We start from the raw sequence: 21407 nt of genomic DNA on the forward strand, positions 1-21407 counted from the left end.
ATACATACATCAATTGTGTCAAGCACATTTGTACATTCATTGTCATCATCATTCTCAAAGCATTTTCTCTCCACTTAAGACCCTGGCATCAGGTCCTCATTTTTCCCCTCCCTCCCTGCTCCCCCCTCCATCATGAGCACTTGATAATTTATAAATTATTAATTTGTCATGTCTTGCCCTGTCCGACATCTCCCTTCAGCCCCTTTTCTGTTGTCTGACCCCCAGGGAGGAGGTTATATGTAGATCCTTGTAATTGGTTCCCCCTTTCCAAACCACCCTCCCTCCACCTGGCCAGTATCACCACTCACACCACTGGTCCTGAAGAGATCATCCGCCCTGGATTCCCTGTGTTTCAAATTCCTATCTGTACCAGCGTACACCCTATGGTCTAGCCAGATTTGTAAGGTAGAATTGGGATCATGATAGTGGGGGGGGGTGTTTTATCCTTGCTACATCGCACCCTGACTGGCTCGTCTCCTCCCCGAGAACCTTCTGTAAGGGGAGGTTCAGTGGCCTACAAATGGACTTTGGGTTTGCACTCCACACTCCCTCTCCCCTCATTTACAATGATATGAGTTTTTGTTTTGATGATGCCTGATACCTGATCCCTTCAACACCTTATGATTGCATAGGCTGGTGTGCTTCTTCCATGTGGGATTTGTTGCTTCTGAGCTGGATGGCTGCTTGTTTACCTTCAAGCTTTTAAGATCCCAGATGCTATATCTTTTGACAGCCGGCCACCATTAGCATTCTTAGTCACATTTGCTTATGGACCCATTTGTCTTCAGCGATCATATCAGGTTGGTGAGCACACAACGATATGAGTTTTTGTTCTTTGATGCCTGAAAACTGGTCCCGTCAGCACTTCATTATCACGCAGGCTGGTGTGCTTATTCCATGTAAGCTTTGTTGCTTCTGAGCTAGATGGCCCCTTGTTTACCTTCAAACCTTTAAGACCCCAGATGCTATATCTTTTGATAGCCGGGCACCATCAGCTTTCTTCACCACGTTTGCTTATTCACCTGCTTTGTCTTCAGTGATTGTGTCGGGAAGATGAGCATCATAGAATGCCAATTTAATAAAAGAAAGTATTCTTGCATTGAAGGAGTACTTGAGTGGAGGCCCAATGTCCTTCTGCTACCTTAATACTAAACTTATAAATATATGCACATAAATCTATTCCCCATCCTCATATATAAATATATTTACATATGTACATGCCTTTATTTAGACCTCTATAAAGGCCCTTTGCCTCCTAGCCCTTTCCTCTATTTCCTTTGACTTTCCTCTTGTCCCACTATCATGCTCAGTCTTCATTTGCGTTTCAGTAATTCCTCTTGATTACATTACCCTTGATCATGCCCTACCAGGGGAGGCCAATACTTTGATTGTCTTCCTTGGCCCTGTTTTGCTGAGTCGAAAACAATGCCTGGCTCATAGAAAGCCAAATGGTCACCACTGAGGAGTTGATTCCAAAGCGTAGTAAGCCACTATGGCAGAGAAGAGCTGCCACATGGGGTTTCCAAGGCAGCAATCTTTACTTAAGTAGCGTGTTGCATCTTTCTCCCGCAGAGTAGCAGAGATTTGGATCACCAAATTTGATTAGCAAATAAACACCAATTGTGCCACCAAGGCTCAAGTCATTCAATAAATATTTGCTGAATGAATACATGAATAGGCAGTATATATGAGGGTTTCATATGGGTTTCAGTAATTCCTCTTGGTTGCATTACCCTTGACCACACCCTTCCTGGCCTCCTACACCCTCCTCATCACAGATTTGGATCACTTGTTGTTCCCTTGTCCCTGGGTTTGGAAAGACCACTACCTTTCCCCACACCTCCCCAGTTTGTGCTTCTTTCAAGACGCAGTTCAAGTCCATATTTCTAGCTCACCCCCTGCCAGTGAATCGATGGTGATACATGGTGACCCTATAGGACAGGGTCGAGTGGCCCCCTGAGATTCCGGCAATGTCATTCTTTACAGGGGGAGAAAGTCCCTCCTCTCTAGGGTGGATCTAATATGAAATCCTTGAGATTTTGCTTTTTTTCTTCAACTCACTGCCATCCAGTAGATGCCGAGTTTGAGTTTCTAAAACTATAACTGATCACAAGAGTAGAAAGTTCAGTCTTCCTTCCACAGAGTAGCCAGTGGTTTCGAACTGCCAACATCGCAGATCACAGCCCAATGTGTAACCACTACACTAGCAGGGCTACTTTGCTTTCTTTCCATGGAAGTATAACCAGCAAATGCTTCACACCCTCTTCATTTTCAGCAAACAACGTTTTGTTATCTGCATAGCACAACTTGTTAACGGGTCTTCTTCCAAGCCTGATGTCACGGCCTTCTTCATGTAGGTCAAATTCTTGCGTTATTTATTCAGCATGCAGACTGAAAAAGAGTAGTGAGAGTTATAACCTGAATTTCTGATTTTAAGTTATGCAATATCTTTTTGTTCTGCTCTAATGACTTGGTGTATGTACACGCTCCCCATGGACAATTAAAAGTTCTTGAATCCCAGAGGACAGTAAAAGGAAATAGAGGAAATAACTAGGAGGCAAAGGACATTTATAGAGGTCTAAATACAGGCATGTACATGTGTAAATATATTTTTTATATAGTGTTAGGTTTTATGCACATATATTTATATGTTAAGTATTAAAGTAGCAGATGGACATTGGGCATCAACTCAAGTACTCCCTCAATACAAGACAACTTTGTTTTAATAATCCAGCATTCTGTGATGCTCACCTTCCTGACACAATTGCTGAAGACAAAATGGGTGCATAAGCAAATGTGGTGAAGAAAGCTGATGGTTCCTGACTCTCAAAAGATATAGCATCTTGGGTCTTAAAGACTTGAAGAATAATCATATCAATGTGAAAGAGGGGGAGGGCAGGGTGCAGATCCAAAGCCCATCTGTAGACAATTGGACATCCCCTTACAGAAGGGTCACAAAGAAGAGAATAGACAGTCAGGGTGCACTATAGCACTGATGAAACATACAACTTTCCTCTAGTTCTTTAACATCCCCCTCTCACACACACTATCATGACCTCAATTCTACCTTACAAATCCGGCTAGACTACAGCATGTACACTGGTACAGATAAGAGCTCACAACTCAGGGAATCCAGGACAGATAATGAGACCAATAATGAGAGTAGCCAGACCAGGAGAGTAAGGGGAAGCTAGGGGGAGAAAGAGGGAACCAATCACAATTATCGATATATAACCCTCTCCCAGGGGGATGAACAACAGAAAGGGGGTGAAGGGAGACAGCAGTCAGTCTAATATTTGAAAATATTAATAATTTATAAATTATCAAGGGTTCATGGGGGTGTGGGAATGAGCTTATACCAAGGGCTCAAGTAGAAAGAAAATGTTTTGAAAGTGATGATGGCAACATATATACACATGTGCTAGACACAATGTTTATATATATGGATTATGATAAGAGCTGTAAGAGCTCCCAATAAAATGATTTTAATAAAATTCTTGAATTCTTATTCTTGCTAACTGTAGCCATAATTTTTTAAAATCATTTTATTGGGGCTCATACAACTCTTATCATAATCCATACATACATCGAGTAAAGCACCCTTATACATTTGTTGCCCTCGCCCTTCTCAAAATTCGCCTTCCACTTGGGTTCCTGGAATCAGCTCGCTTTCCTTTCTTTCCCTTCCCCCTTCCTCCCCTCTCCCCGCTCCCGCATGAACCCTCAATAGTTTACAAATCATTATTTTATCTTATCTTACACTGCCTGGCGTCTCCCCTCACCCACCTTCCTGTTGCCCATCCCCCAGAGAGGAGGTTACATGTAGATCCCTGAGATCGGTTCTCCCTTTCTACACCCCCTTCCCTTCCGGTGTCGCCACTCTCACCGCTGGTCCTGAGGGCTTCATCCGTTCTAGATTCCCTGTGTTTCCAGATCCCTACCGCACCGCTGTGCATCCTCTGGTCTAACCAGGTCCAAGCAAGGTAGAGTTGAGATCATGATAATTTGGGGGGAGGAATCATTCAAGAACTAGAGGAAGGTTTTTGTAGCCATAATTTGTTGTGCTACATATATTTGAATGCCTTTGCATACTCAATGAAACACAAGTAAATATCTTTCTACAGTTTTCTGCTTTCAGTCAAGATCCATCTGCTATCAGCACATCCTCTTCTAAATCCAGCTTGAATTCCTGGTATCTCCTTGTTCATGTATTAATGCAACTGTTTTTTTAAATTATCTTCAGCAAAATGTTGCTTGTCTATGATGTTAATGATATTTTTTATAATTTTTGATGAAATCCTTGACAATTTCTATCTTTGCTCCACTTAACCATGATGTTAACTATTGATCCATGATGTTAACTATTGATCCATTTGTGAGGAGTTTGACTATTTTTACATTCATACTGATGGCTGAAATCCTTGATTAGCAAGTGCTTTAATTCCTCCTCACTTCCAGCAAGCAATTTTGTGTCATCTGCATGTAGAGGGTTGTTAAAAAGCCTTCCTCCAGTCCTGTTGCTGTATTCTTCTTCATATAATTCAGCTTCTCTGATTATTTGTTCTGTATACATATCTGAATAATAAATCTCTGAATTGGGTCAATTCATTGAATCAAAAGATTACTGGCTACCAGGCATATGGAGAGGAAAGAATTGAGTAAAAAAAACAGAGAGCGAAAGAGAGGCAGTTCAAAAGATGTGATGCCCCAATATGTCACCTATATTTAAATGTGCCAAGGAGAGGTACATGAGTAGCCCTGGACGTATGTGAGTGATGATGCATTTATGGCTGTCTGTTCCTTCAACAAAGAGGTGACGCTGACACCTGCTTTTAAGGCATATAAAGACAGCATCAATCACTGCTGCTTGGAGGAAATGTTGTTGGATTTAAATTAAAATCTTTTCTTGTTTATCATTCTGAAACCCCCTGAGCATTCATAAACATTGACAAGAATAAGCTGCTGATCTATTACAGATGTAACTCAAAGGCCTGGAAGACAATTGTGATATCCAAAAACTGGTTCTTAAATTATTTCATCCCAGAAGTCCACACCTACTACCTTCTAAAGAGCATTCCTTTTAAGATTGGGCTACTACTTGATAATGCCCATGGGAATCCTTCTCAAGCAGATGATCTAAATTAAGACAAGAAAGGGTTGTGCTTTAAAAAAAAAAGAGGAAGAAGGGTTGGGCTTGCATCTACCTCCCAATTTGACATCTGTGATTCCTCCTGTGGATGAAGGTGCAGTTACCGCCTTCACGGCACATGACCTACTGAGTACATCTGTGCGCACCAAAAGAGGGAGGTAAGCTAACCGTGGCGGTTAGTTTTTATGAAAAGTTGCCTCTATGTGAAAGTGTAGAGGTGGAATTCAACCTGTCAATCGGGTAGCCCGAGGATGCCTTCCTGGGAGTGTGGCCTTTATATAAGAAAGACATGGGGAAATTCTCCCTCCCCGCTTTGCCCTCCCTGTTTACTAGGATTCTGTGAATGCCTCCAGAGGTGACCCTATGTGGGCCACCGACCTAGAAAGCTGTCCCAGAGAGCTGTCAATGCCCTGCTGTGTTCCCACTAACCTTGGATCCATGTGACTCTGCACCTGCCAGCCTGTGGTTTCCATGAATCCCACTTGACCTTTCTGCATCATCCACCTACAGCTATAGGAGTCTGAAGAGGGCTCCAGCTAGCATTAGACACATAAACTTTGGTTGAACTTGGCTGGGACTCCTTTATATAAAATCACTTCTTGATATAAAGTTTATATTTGTATAAAACTAGTTTTGCTTCTCTAGACAATGCAGCCTAATATTGCGACATTAGTTGGGTTCCAAAAGTATTATAATATTCCTCAGTGTACCCTGATGGAAAATTGCATCTTCCCTGGAGGAAGTTAGGGGAAAATGCATGCAGGGGATATGAAAAAAATTGCTGAGTTATGTGACCACACATCAAGTATTTGATCAGGATAATGTGATGATGGAAGAGATCAGTGGAAAAACTGTCCGTATGGAAAGAACGCTGCATTTAGAACCTGCTGTCACTGATGTGGAACAGCTCATAGATCATGAAGAAGGGGAATTGACAGATCAGGACTTAATGAATTTTGAAGAGGAAAGAAATGCTGAAGAAGAAAGACAGAATGAGGACGAGAAAGGAGAGAGGTTGTCAAAAATTTTTATAGTGAAAGAATTAGTTGGAGTTTTTCCTGAATAAAACGGATTTTAGTTGCTTGAAAACATGGACCCAAACACGGATCACTTTGTCAAACCCAGAGGCATCTTTGGGAAGCAGGACAATGCCACCATGAAATACAGGAATAAAAGTAAGAAAAGACCCATGCTAGTGACTTTCAGTAATTCTGAGACTAGATACACATCCCTATATCCAGAAATAATCCAAGGGATCCAGAAATTTTCACAAGTGAGGTCATTACCAAATCTAGTAAAAGACCACTGTCATCGAACTCTTCTTCACTGTGAGAGTAAGTTTTCATTCGTGAATTTCTATCTTTGTATGCATGTAAAATATACCTGTAAGTTCATATGTAATGTTTACAAGCCCAAGACAAAGAGAGGATTTATAAAAATACAGATAATAAACCCCAAACGCCTCAAACCCACAGCCTTCGAGTCCACTCTGCGTCAGGTTGTTCAGCGCTGTCAATTTAATTCTGACTCACAGTGTTCCTAAATACAACAGAATGGAACACTGCCACGTCCTGTGCAATCCCCAAATTATTCCTATGCTTGAGCCCATTGTTTCAGCCACTGGGTCAATCTTTCTTGCTGAGGGTCTTTCTCTTTGTGGCTGATCCTCTACTTTACCAAGCATGATGTCCTTTTCCAGGGACTTGTCCTTCCAACGTACAGGTAAGATGAAGCTTCATCTTGCTTCAGCCTTGCTTCTAAGGCGCATTCTGACTGTAAATCTTTCAAGAAGAATTATTGGTTCTTTTGGAGGTCCATGGTACTTTCAATATTCTTCACCAGAACCACAATTCATACACATCCATTCTTCTTAGTTCTTCTTTATTCAATGTCCAACTTTCATATGCAGATGAGCCAATTGAAAATGCCATGGCTTCCGGCTACACCAGAGCATGACTAAAGCTCAGATAAGAGCTAGAAACCCAGGGAACCCAGGACAGATAAACCCTTCAGGACTGATATTGAGAGTAGCGATACTAGGAGGGGAAGGGGAAGGTGGGGGGAGAAAGAGGGTAACCCCCTCCCAGGAGGATGAACAACAGAAAAAATGGGTGAAGGGAGATATCGGTCAATGTAAGACATGAAAAAAATTATAAATTATTAAAAGTTCATGAAAGAGGGAGGGTGGGGAAGGGAAGGGAAGAAATGAGGAGCTGATACCAAGGGCTCAAGTAGAAAGAAAATGTTTTCTAAATGATGATGGCAACAAATGTACCAATGTGCTTGACACAATGGATGGATGGTAAGAGTTGAATGAGTCCCCAGTAAAATGATTTTTTTAAAGAAGAAAAGAAAATGCCATGGCTGGTATCACAATGACTTGTATCACAAGCACTCTAGTCCCAAAGAAACATTTTTGCTTTTCAACACTTTAAAGAGGTCTTATGCAGCAGATTTACCTCCTGCAGCATGTCTTTTGATCTCTTGACTGCTGCTTCCCAGAGGACTGACTGTGGATCCAAGAAGATAAAATCCTTGGCAGCTTCAGTCATGTTTCTGTTTATCATGGGAGTACCTTTTGGTCCAGTGGTGAATATTTTGGTCTTCTTTACGTTTGAGTTGTAATCCACACTGAAGGATTAAATCTTTGATCTTCATCAGCAAGTGCTTGAAGTCTTCCTCACTTTCAGCAAGCAAGGTTTAGCAATTTACATATCTCAGTTGTTCATAAGCCTTCTTCTAGTCCTGATGCTTCATTCTTCTTATATAATCCAGCTTCTGTGTTTATTTGCTCAGCATACAGATTGAACAAATATAGCAAGAGAATACAAGCTTCACACACACCTTTCCTGATTTTAAACCATGCAGTATTTCCTTTGTTCTGATTGTGTAACTATGTCTTGATCCATGTATAGGTTCCACATGAGCACAATTACGTGTTCTGGGATTCCCATTGGTCTCAAAACTCTCCATCATTTGTCAGGATCCACACAGTCAATTACGCCTTGGCATAGTCAATAAAACACAAGGAAACATCTTTCTGATATTCTCTGCTTCCAGCCAAGATCCAGCTGACAGTAGTCATAATATCCATTTTTCCACATCCTCTTCTCAAGCCAGCCTGAATCTCTGAAAGCTCCCTGTGAATGTACTGTTACAACCATTCTTGGATGATCTTCAGTAAAATTTAGCTTGCATGTGATATCAGTGATAGTGTTCTATAATTTATGCCTTCTGTTGAGTCATCTTTCTTTGGAATGGGTACAAATATAGATCTTTTCCAGTTGTTGGCCAGATACCTGTCTTCAAAATTTCTTAGCATAGATGAGTGATTACTTCCAATGCTTCATCAGCTTGTTGAAACATTTCAATCGATATTCCATCAATTCCTGGGGTCTTGTTTTTTAGCTTATGCCTTCAGTGTTCCTTGGACGTCCTCCTTCCAGACTATTTGTTCTTGATCCTACACTATCTCTTGAAATGGTTGAATGTCAACTAGTTCTTTTTGGTACAGTAACTCTGTATTCATTCTGTCTTCTTTTCATGCTTCCTGAATCATTCAATAGATTGCCCATAGAATTTTTCAATATTGCAACTCGAAGCTTGACTTTTTTCTTTAGTTCTGTAAGCTTAAGATGTGCTGTGTGTGTTCTTCCCTTTTTTGTTTTCTAACTCTAGGACCTTGCACATTTCATGATAATATTGTGCTTAGTCTTCTCTTTTTAATGTATGATATTCTTGATATCATCCCACAGCTCACTAAGGCTCTGTCTTTTGTGTTCAATGTGTCAAATCTGTTCTTGAGATATTCTCAAAATTCAGGTGGGATTGATTCAAGGTTGTATTTTGACTCTCGTGGACTTGTTTTCATTTTCTTCATCTCCAATCTGAACTTGTATGTGAGCAACTGATGGTCTGTTCCAGAGTTGACTCCTGACCTGGTTTTAGCCACTGATACTGAGCTTTCCCATCATTTCTTCCCACAGATGTAGTCAATTCAATTTATATGTATTCCATCTGGAGAAGTCCAAGTGTATATAAGTCAAACCTTTTATGTTGCTGAAAAGGGCTATTTGCAATAAAAAAGTCATTAGTCATGCAAAATTCTATCATGTGATGTCCAGCTTCATTTCAATGACCAAGGCCATATTGTCCAACCATTGTTCCTTCCTCTGTTTCCAACATTAGTATTCCAATTGCCAATAATTATTAATGCTTCTTGATTGCATGTTTGATCGATTACAGACTGAAGATGTTGGCAAAGTTCTTCAATATCCACATCACCAACTTTAGTGATTGGTGCGTAAATGTGAATAATATTTGTATTGACTGGATTTCCTTGTATGCAGATAGATATTATCCTAGTACAGACAGCATTATACGTAAAGATGGATTTTGAAATGTCCTTTGTGATAATGAACCTGTCATTCTCAGCATAATAAACAATGTGGTTTTCTGAATTGAAATGACCAATATCAGTCCATTTCAGCTTGCCACTGTCTAGGCTATTAATCCTTGTGTTACATTCATTTTTGATGATTTCCAGCCTTCCTGAAATCATACATCATGCAGCCCAAGTTTTAATGATTTATAGGTATTTGTAGCTGTTTCTTCTCACCCCGAGTCATGCTCTGTCAGCAAAGGAAGGTCTCAAAGGCCTTACTCCTGCAGGTTTTACTTCATCCACTTCATTATGGTCAACTCCACTTTGAGAAAGGAAACTCTCTTCCGTGATATTTTGAGTGCCTTCTGACTTTTAGGGCTCATCGTGGGGCATTGTATCTATTAATGTTCTGCTGCTATTCATGAAATGTTCCATATTTGACACTGTTTCTATCCACCCCTAAGGTTGCCTCCTCTAAAGTGGGCAACTTATTCTTTCTTCTTAGTCTGGGAACAGCACTGAAAATTGTTCACTTTGGTTACCTTGCTGGTATTTGAAAATATCAGTGATATAGCTTCCAGAATCACAACAGTACACAAGCCACCACAGAACAACAAATTGACAGTCACGTGGTGGATTTCAACTATTGGTGACACTATATAGGATTTCTGCGACTATAAATCTTTAAATGTGTAAAAACAAAAATCTTTAAAGAGCGGATAGTTTCATCTTTCCATGCAGAGCTACTTCTGGGTTTGAACCACTGACTTGGAAATTACCAGTCCAATAGTTAGTCAACAGTGCCACCAGGACAAATATTGATAATAAAAGGCAATAATAATGGTGAGCCCGGGAAAGAGAGGTATTTAATTTACTTAACAATTGATGAATCAGAACAGACCTGTCTTATTCTAGGGATTAAGCATATTAAGATACTTATTCATTAAAGGGCAAATCTATCACCATTTTGGCAAAGAACTTTTATGTATAAGTTCAGATCCAACATTAGAAGCAATTAGTTTAGTGATAAAGATGAAAGGATTTGAAATTGAAGAAAACAAAAACAAATATATGAAACATCACTACAAACAACCAATCGATTGCTGAAGTATTTGAAGATCCAAATATCTTAATATTTATTATGTATCACTTTGTAAAGAAAAGACAAAGTATGGTAATTGCGAACTAGAATAAAGGCTTAGAGTAGAAATGTAAAGTTTTGGCTAATTCCAAGATGTTTCCCAAGTGTCTAGGCTTCTTTGTGCTGCGTCTTAAGGGTTTGTGGCAAAGATTGCTAAGTGCCACCTGGTATCATTCTTCTGTTTCCTTTCATAACAGAACCCTTGTTGTGTTCAAAGTATTCAAGGACTGCCCGAATCCAATTAAAGGCCACATTTCTCAGCCTCCCTTGTGGGCAGCTGTGGCCATGTGGTTAAGTTCTTGAAAATGAAACAGAAACAAAAATGTTGTGTGAGATTTCTTGGATGGGTGCTTAAACATGGGTGATTCATTTTGGAGGGAGCTTCTTTTGCCTTTTCTACTTTAGTCCTTCCTGCTGCCTTCAATGTGACATGTAAGAGCTAGAGATCATTGAGTGGCCATCTTTGACTGTGAGGTTCCGTGGTGTGAAAAGCAGTGCTGAAGCTGGCAAAACAGAAAGAGTTTGGATTTCTGATGACTTTCCAATACTAACATGCCAGGCCTGGTTAGGCTAGCCCTGGACAGGTCTGCCCTCCCTTCAGATTTCTTCACAACAGAATAAATGCTGTGTGCTTTGCCTTAATATTTTGACTTTTCTTTTTTATCTGCACATGAAAATAATTCTAAGCGATGTACATTACAAACCCCTTGCTCCTGCAGCTGTTGGGCGCTGTCAAGTCAATTCCAACTCATAGGGACCTCATGTGATTCCATGTGACAGAATAGAACTTTTCATAGGGTTTTCTTACAGAAAGGAGATCTGGTGGTAGCACAGTGGTCAGAGAGATTGGTGGTTCATCCAACAACCCCATTGAAGAATACAGCCTAAGAAGGCATTAGGTTGCTATGAGTTGAAATTGAGAGTATACAATAGTGACAATGTTACTAGAAGCAGATCTACAGGTATTTCTCCTGCAGAGTGACTCGATAAGCTTGAACATTCAACCTCTTAGATAGCAGTCAGACTCTTAACTGTTTAAGCCATCATATCTCCCTTCCTCTTTCCTTTTTTTTTTAATCAAAAATTTTCTTTGTAGCCTTATTTTTCTGGGTATTTTTTCTAATTGTTGAAGATGTTGGGTAGATGTGTTCATTTTGGTTATTTCCTCTGTTTTGATGTTTTCACGTATCACTATAAGTTGTCCTCTGACACTGCTTTTGCTGTATCTCAAAAGTTTCTCAATATGTTGAGCTTTGATGCAAGACATTCACTCTCATTTGATTCAAGGAATTTAAAAATTTTATCTATGACCCAGTTTTTAAGTAGAGTATTACTCAATTTCTATATATTTGATTTCCACCTGACTTGACCTTCCATTTGTTGATTTCTAATTTTATAGCATTGTGATCTGAAAAGATGCTTTGTAACATCATGATGTTTTAAAATTTAGTTAGGCTTTCTTTGTGGCCTAATATATAGTCTATTGTAGAAAACATTCCATATGCACTAGAAAAATGTATATTGTCCTGATGTTAGCTGGTATATTCTGTATATGTTTATGATGTCAAGTTGGTTGATTATGTTGGTTAACCTTCTGTGTCTTTGTTGACTTTTTTTCTCTAGTTGCTCTATCCTTCTTGGAAGTTGGTGCATTAATGTCTCTTGCTATTATTGTAGAACGGACTAGTTCTTTCTTCAATTTTGTATGTTTCTTTGATGTATTTTGAGGTTCTGTAATTGGATGCATAGATATTTATTATGGTTATATCCTTTTTATCAATTGGCCATTTAACTGACCCTTCTTTGCCTCTTATGTTGGATTATGCCTTAAAGAATGTTAACTTATGCCCTAAAGATTAATTTTTATCTGGAATTAATATTACCCTCTTTTTTATCGCTGTTAGCTTGATGTATTTTTTTCCACTCTTTAATTTTAGACTATTTTTTATCTTTTTGTCTAAGGCACATCTCTTGTAGATAGCATAGCTTATCCATTGTGCTATATATACACTTTCTCCTGAAAGGTGCTTTTAATTTGTTTGCATTCAGTGTAATTATTGATAGATATGTGTGATAGTTAGGTTTATTGTGCCAAGTAGGCCTCCACAGGAACATGCGGGCAGAGTTTAATCAATTCACAGCTTGATTGGAGGGTGACTGATATGAAGACTTTCCGTGACTGATATACTTTCCATGGCCATCTCTCTTCCACCCTGGTGATCAGAACAGCATGCTGCTTCTTGAGCTAGTTCTTTGCTTCAACCTGGCTCTCCTGGAGGTCAAGCCAACCTGTGGACTATGTCACTAGGGCTTGAGGTTCCTTTGAGACCTGCTTCTCCATGCTTCTGATGTGTACATTGCTTGAGCTCGAGGCTGTTGGATTGGGCTGCTATTCTTACATTACTTGAATTTGAGATCGCATGGGGTCTGCTTCCATAATCTCCTGGTGCTACAGACTGTTGCTGCACCCCCCTGCTGTCTGCTGCCTGGAAGTCCTACTCTGTCTGTCTTGCCTGAGGATAGACTCTGCTTTCTGCTTCCCTGACCTTGAACCTTCAATATATTAACTGTTCCATGAAAGTGAGTTGAACTGGGCCCTCTGTACTGCTATGTGGACTAATTAGTCATTATCTTTCTTCTCGTTGTATAAACCTATCCTTATATGCATATACACTTATGATTATATATATAATTATATATATAATCATAAGTGTACTCTTTTTTGCTCTAGAGATCCCTGTCTAACACAATATGAATTTATTGTTGTAATTTTGCTGTATGCTTTTGTGGTGCTATTAGGTTCTTAATTCTACATAATGTACTGTACTAGGTTCATTTTGTTCCTGGGTTTTCTTGTCTTCTTCGTTGTTATTGTTGCAGTGTTACTAAGGTTTTTGAATTTCATTTTTATTTTGATGAGGTTTATTCATTTTTTGAGGTTGTCCTGCAATGTATTAATTTATTCCCCAGTTTAAAATAGTCAGTCCTATCTAGAAATCTACATGATTTCCTCTCCATTTGAGAGTTCTGGAACTACACGATACCCTATATTCATTCCGTAGTTATCTTCACTACACATTGATATCTTTGGATCTTTATGTTCATTCTTGTAGATATGTTTTACTTGAATACTTCTATGTTTGGGTTAACTTATGGATTCTGTCCTATATGTTAATGTCCAGTTGTTCTCTGTCCGAAGAACCCCTTAATATTTTTTATAAAGTTGATCAAGTTTTTACAAATTCCTCAATTTCTTTTTCTGTGGGAATGTCATAATTTCACTATCATATTTGAGGGCCACTTTTCTGAGTATATGATCTTTGTTAGCAATATCTTTTTTCTTTCAGAATTTTATGTATATCTTCCTATTGTCGTCTTTCCTGCAGATTTCTGTGGTGAAATCAGAGCTTAGTCTTTTTGGTTTTCCTTTGACAGAAACTTGTTATTTTTACTGAAGCTATTCTCCGGATTCTTTCCTTATCTTTGGCTTTGAAAAGTTTAATTATGTTATGTTGTGGTGATTTTTCTTTGAGGTTCATGTAGCTTCTTGAATACATATCTTCTCATCCTTCATGATATTAAGGAAGTTTTCTTTCAACATCTCTTCAATAATTTTCCTTTTCTTTTTGGTGTTCTTTCATGTTCTGGAATTTTGATTGCATTTACATTAATCTTAATAGTGCCCTACATAATTCTTAGACTGTCTTTGGATTTTTGTTGTTGTTCTTTTTGGATTGTTCCTCTAACAGAGAAATATGCAGAGATTTATCTTCACAATTACTACTTTGGTCGCCCACTGATTCAATTCTACCTGTTTGCTCTTCCAATACATTATATATTTCTGAAGTCTTAGTATTAATGTTCAGAATTTCTACTTGCTGTTTATGTATAGTTAATAATTTTTCATTAATTTTGATAGTTTATTCTTGTAGAGCTTCTCTGTATTCTGCTAATTTTCCCCTTGCGGTTTCTCTGATTTCATCTGCACCTTTCTTGATCTTTCTCGCAATCCCTGAAGGATTCTAAATACCTTTCTTTCAAATTCTTCATGAGATATTTCCAATTCCTTTTCTTACTGAGAAAAGTCTCCAGGCTCTGTATATTGGACACTTGTTTGAGCCACTCTGCCTTGTTTTGTGAAATAAAAGAAAGAAAACAGGAAGGAAAAAGAAATAATGGAAGGATAAAGAGAAAGGAAAAAAGAGAAAATATAAAAATACAAAGAAAGGGGAAAAATGGTTAGGGCAGGGTACCTGGTATGGGTTAGTACCCTCTGTCAGATGCGGAACTTAAAGGTGGTGAGAAGCCAACTCTAGCTAGAATCCCTGCCAGACTATATGTTGTGTGGGATCAGAGAGATCCTGGTATTGAAGTACTTGGTGCCAGCTCAGAAATTGGTGATGGTCAGAGTACTTGTTCCCAGAAGGAATTCTGACCCAAAACATAGCTGGTTATGGAAAGAATTTCTACCCATTCAGAGGGGTGCCCAGAGACCCAGTGTGTTCGACAGGGTTCTCTAGAGAAACAAAACCAGAATGCTAATAATTATATATATATATATATATATATACACACACATACAGATAGATGTATAGCATAAGCAGCACAAATGGCTTAATGCAACTCACTCCTGTGAGACAGTTGTGAGACACTGGCAGTCCTTCAAGTCTTGAGCGCCGTTGGGTTCCTCTGTAGAGCAATCCAGGCTATCCAAGCACAGGCACCAGACAGCAAGGCAGGTCACCACCAGTCAGCCAGATGACAGGGTCCCACAGTCCCCAGCTCAAGAGATGTAAATTCCAATGGTGTGGTGAAGCAGGTCTTGAAGAACCTCAAAGTACAGCGGCACAGTCCACAAGTTAGGTGGTGTCCCACAGGTAGTGTAGCTCGCAAATTGAGGCAAAGAACAAGCAAGGCAGCTGCACCCTGTTCCGATGATCAAAGAGCAAGAGACAAGAAAGACGAGGCTCGCCGAGCCATTTATCACTCCACCCTTCAATCAATCCCACATGTGTTTATCGGCCAGGTTGGTACAATAAACTAACTACCCACCCAGCCTGTTGTTTTCTTCTGGTCTGATTAGGGAGACGTCAAGCTGCTGTAGATGTTGTGTGGGGGATGATGTAACCAGCAGAGCAAGGACTGCAAAGGGGCAGGGGAGGGTAAGGATTGTCCTTGGCTTTTTGGTGGGTGAAGTGTGAGGGATGACCATGGCTCTGGTCACCAGGGGGGCATAGAGGAAAAGGAAGGATCCCCCCTTTCTCATTTACAGCCACCGATGTGCCAGGCTGCTGTCTGGATGGAATGTTGCTTACAAAAGTTCAAGGTGGCTGCACTACATCAGTAAGTGGACAATTCACCCTCTGTCACCTCTCTCACCACATTTGTTCAGCTTCTTCTCCTAGTCAGTATTCAGTGCATTTCTCTAAATCTCAGGGTTCCAGAATTATCAACCATAGCTATTTCATTCGGTCTCTTTTGTCTTTGTCGGAAAGCGTCTGTATAGTGTGTCTGGTGAGTTCTCCATTTTCCAGAATCTCCACTCTTTTCTTCTTACTGCAAAATTTCTCAAACAATAGCTTGTATCATAATTGCCTGGAAATGTGTTACAACACAGATTTCTGGGTCCCAGAATTTCTGATTCAGTAGGCCTGGAGTGGGGCCCCCCAATTTGCATTTATATTAGGTTCCCAGGTACTGCTGATGCTGCTTGTCGGGAGACCACCTTTGGAGAACTACTGTTGTGTTAAGTTCACCTTACATTTTAAGGCAGCTTCCTGCTTTCCAGACATTTAGGATCAGCAGAGGCCAGTTAATTTCATATCCCTGAGTTGATATTGTATGGGCTTTCTTGTCACCTCAATAAAATTAATACAAATTCTACAGTAGGTTGGCACCCAGCCGAGTCAATTTTAGATTACTTAGTGTAGGAACAGTGCCAAATCTGAGTTATCCACGGCTGCTTTCTTTTTCTCCCTTATCACTAATTCCTCTCTCAACCTCCTAACGAAAATATGCGAACAATTTCCAGAAGCTACTTACATTCCACAGGGATTCTTTTACTGTAGTCAGTTCAGAATAAGTTCAATGATAAAAGAAAGAACATTTCATTCTCTTCATTCCCGCTTGGCAAAAAACCCCACAAAAACCAACAACAATAAAAACCCTTTGCTCATTTCTGCTGAGAGGTATAACTGATTATGGAGATCTTTTGCTTTCCTTGGGAATTAATGTGGATAAGTCTGTTCATTCTTATGTGTTAAAACCACCTTCTCAGTGGTTTCTACTCAACATGAGTGTTGATTTGCCCTTTGTTACTGGTATTTGCTATGAGTTGTTTCTTTATGCTTTTTGCTGTATGTGTTCAATCTAGTCATTGCCCTATGGCCCTTCCCATTTCCTCCACTCCTCCCCTAGATCTGAGTAAATTCTATTTCCTCTAACATTCCCAAATATTCCCTCATTTCATTATAAAGTAAGAAGCCAAACTCAACTTACTTACTATGTGAGTTTGGGAAAATGACTAAATTTCCCATGATTTGAAGAGCTTTGGTGGCATTGTGGGTTGTGACTTGGGCTGCTAACCACAGGTAGGTAATTCAAAGCCACCACTCCTCCAGGGTAGAAAGAAGAGTCTCTCTGCTCCTGTAAATATTTGCAGCCTCAGAAATTTACAAGGGCAATTTTATCCTGTCCTCTAAGGTCGCTATGAATTTTAATCAACTCCATGGCTGTGAGTTCAGATTTAGCCTCTTTATTTGTACAAATGCAGTTAATCATGTAGAATGCATAGAACTAAGGCAATGATGAAATCAGATGATGATTATAAAGGACTTAACCCAGCTCCTAGCCCTTGGCACATACATAATGCATAGATATCTGTTAGCACTAATTGTCACATTTCAATGCACTACATAAAAATTCATCCCCTATATGACCCCCAAATATTGAATGATACAGACAATATCAAAAGAAAATAAAAGGAACACAGAGTCACTGTCCAAAAAAGTGTGGGTCAATATTTCAAGATGTAGCATATGAACAAAAACTCATGGTATGGCAGTCCAAGTTGCACTGATGATTTTCAAAAAGCTCCATATTTGATGGAATACCAATTGGTAAGCTTCAACAAATTTTACAAACGAACATCTGGCCAACCTACTCTAAGGGATCTATATTTGTGACCATTCCAAAGAAAGGTGATCCAAAAGAATATGGAAATTATTGAACAATACCATTAAAATCACGTATTAGCAAATTTCTACTGAGGTTAAGTAAAAATCAGTTGCAGCAGTATCTTCACAAGAAATTGCCAGAAATTCAAGCCAGATTCAGAAAAGAATATGGAACAAGGGATATCATTGTTGCAGATGGATCTTGGGGGAAAGCAGAGAGTACTAGAAACATGTTTACTTGTGTTTCACTGACTATTCACCGATGTGGATTATAGCATCCTATGGACAAAATTTCAAATAATAGGAATTCCTTAGTGTTTAGGATCTTAAAAGCTTGTATTCAAACAAGAAGCTGTCTAAGTGAGACAACAACTAAGTCCATATCAGAGAAGCACACCAGTCTGTGTTATTCAAAGATGATGATAACAAATATATATATATATATATATATATATATATATATATATATATATATGATGAAGGGAAAAGTATCAGAGCTTGAATTGTGATCACTCAATGTGTAGAAGTTTATGGAGGCCAGTGGGAGCCCAAAATTCATCTGCAAAGTATCTAGTCAGGTTGAGTCTCTGGCCACTGGTGAGGGACTCAAACAGCTTTATTATCAGACAGAGGTTATTGTAAACTTGATTATGATAGATCCAACTACGGTATAATATAATACTTGATCAGTTGACCTCCCTTTTTACCCAACCTGAATTTGTTCTAGGTTTAAATATTTCTTATTCCACAACAGACATTTCTTCTCGGACTTTTAAAATATTGTAGATGTTCTTTTCTTTCTTACTCTTTATTTTTATATTTATAATATTATTTTATTCTTTTTGTACTGTTTTTTCATTGTTTCAGATGTTTCCCAGTTTATGAAGTACAGAAGGAGTAGATGCATAGAGATAATAATTGATGCAATGGTTTATTGGGGATGAGTTAGGGTTGGGGAGGGTAAGCGGAATTAGGGAGCAGTGAATGTGGGACTGGGAGGGAACACTAGAACTGATTGTGATGATGAATATACAATTCCTTTTAAAATCGACTTACCTGTGGAAGTGTATGATTTGTGAATTTTACTTAGAAAACTACTTTAAAAAACAAGCAAAGAAGAGTGGCCACAAGTCCAACATTAACCCATATGTCAGACACCAGTCCCCAAAGTCCTCCTCCATCACACAAAGGAGACACAATGATGCTGGTTGCAGGAGGAAAGCCAAGTCAGTGAATGTGTAAGCATTTCAGCCCTGGCAGGGGTCTCCACACGGGTGCTCCAACAACCAGAGCTCCATTGGGTAGTTCCATGTGACTTCTCCTTGGGGATGTCTTGCAGGAAGTGTGCCTGGCCAGCTGAAGCAGGGAACTGGCTAAGGCAGCTGTACCTTGGTCCGACCATCAGAAAGCAAGAGACTCGAGAACTAGAAAGACGAGGCTCACTGAGCCATTTCTCTCTGTGTCCTTCAATTAACCCCACATGTGTTTATTGGCCAGGTTGGCACAATAAACATTAACTATCTCAGCTCCCAATAAAATGCTTTTCAAAAAGAAAGACAGTAATAATAGAATTCCAGAGCACTTAATAGTGCTCATGTGGAACCTTTATTTTGACCAAGGAGCAGTCATTCAAGCAGAAAAAGGAAATACTGTGCTTTAGAATCAAGAAAGGTCTACTTCAAGGTTGTAGCCTTTCAACGTGCTTATTGAATTTGTATGCTGAACAAATAATCCAAGAAGGTGGACTATATGAAGAACACAGGATCTGAATTGGAAGAAGACTCATCAATAACATATGCTGTGCAGGTGGCAAAGCCTTGGTTGCTGAAAACAAAGAGGACTTGAAGTACTTACTGGTGGAGATCAAAGATTAGCACCTTCAGTGTGGTTTATGACTTAGTATGAAGAAAACCAGAGTCCTCACAAGTGAACCAATTAACAATATCATGATAAACAGAGGAAAGTTTAAAGTTGTCATGGATTTCCTTTTACTTGGACCCACAGTCCATTCTCATGGAAGCAGCAATCAAGAAATCAAATGATTTCTTGTGTAAATTTAGGTAAATCTGCTGCACAAATGTTACAGAGCAAAGAGGTCATTTTGAGAACTCAGGTGCACTTGACCCACACAATGGCATTTTCAGTCATGACCCACATGAATAAGGAAGACTGAGGAAGATGCGAGGCATTGGCATTAGGGTGTTGGTGAAGAATATCAATAGTACCATGGACTGCCAGAAGAGCAAACAAATCTGAAGGATAGTCAGATGCTCCTTCGAAACCTGTTATCAAGACAAAGCAGCCCTGAAAAATGCCATCATTCTTGGTAAAGTAGCTCAACACACTCCATCCAGTCAATGCGGACGCATAGTGACTCCCTGTGGGCTTCTGAGACTGTAACAGTTTAGGGGAGTAGAAAACCAAAGACTTTCTTCCACAGAGCTGCTGGTGCGTTTGAACTGCTGATCGTGTGGATAGAAGTCCAACGCTTAGTTGCTATACCACCAGAGCTCCATAGTGGTAAAGTAGAGGGTTATGGAAAAAGTGATGACTAATACAAGTGACTGTAAAAATGGTCTGATATATATTTTCCGCATTGCTAGCCATTAAAGAAATGTAACTTAAAAGCATGTAGAGATGTGTCCTCATTCTTATTAAAAAGACAAAAAAGAAATTACTGGTAATATCAAATGTTAAAGATGCAGAGATAGTGAATCTCTTACACATTGCTAGTGGAATGTAAAATGGTAAATCACGGTGCAAAGCATCATCATTTTATAACCATAAACTTCGTATATAACTCAAAGGTATCACACCCTCTTTTATCTCAAAGAAATGAACACTTACGTTCACACAAAAACCATATACATCATAACGTCAGAAGCTATAAACTGGAGACAACCCCAAATCCTTTTCTTAATAGGTGAAAGTGTCATCTATCTATACTGTGGGATAATACTAAGCAACAAAAATGAAATCAACTATTCATATAAAAACTTAGATGGATTTTAAGGTCATTAAGCTGAGTGTGAAAAAAGGTTAATCCAAAAAATGGCATGCAGCATACTTTTGTTAATATGACATCTTAAAAAAGGAGAGAGAGAGGACGTGTAAGTGGCTGTTGACATCAGTGAAGAGGAGGGGTGGAGGACAGGAGGTTTGACTGAAAATGAGGAACTAGGAAAAAAAAGACGGTCTATGATTACAGAGCAGTTCTTTTTTTAGCTGTTTTATTGGCACTTTATCCTATAGAACAGTTCTATATCTTCTTTTTAAAGATCATCTTACATAAGCAAGTGTGGTGAAGAAGGCAGATGGTGCCCGGCTACTGAGAGATATAGCGTCTGGGGACTTAAAGGCTTGAAAGCAAACAAGCGGCCATCTAGCCCAGAAGCAACCGAGCCCACACGGAAGCAGCACACCAACATAGGTGACCATGAAGGACAGAGGAGACCAGGTCTCCAACATCAAAGGTGGGGTGGTGGTGAGAATCACATCACCGTGAAAGAGGGGGAGTGCATGATGGGGACCCAATGCCCACCTGTAGACAGCTGGACA

Source organism: Tenrec ecaudatus, chromosome X (genome assembly GCF_050624435.1).
Source record: "Tenrec ecaudatus isolate mTenEca1 chromosome X, mTenEca1.hap1, whole genome shotgun sequence".
NCBI classification, from domain to species: domain Eukaryota; kingdom Metazoa; phylum Chordata; class Mammalia; order Afrosoricida; family Tenrecidae; genus Tenrec; species Tenrec ecaudatus.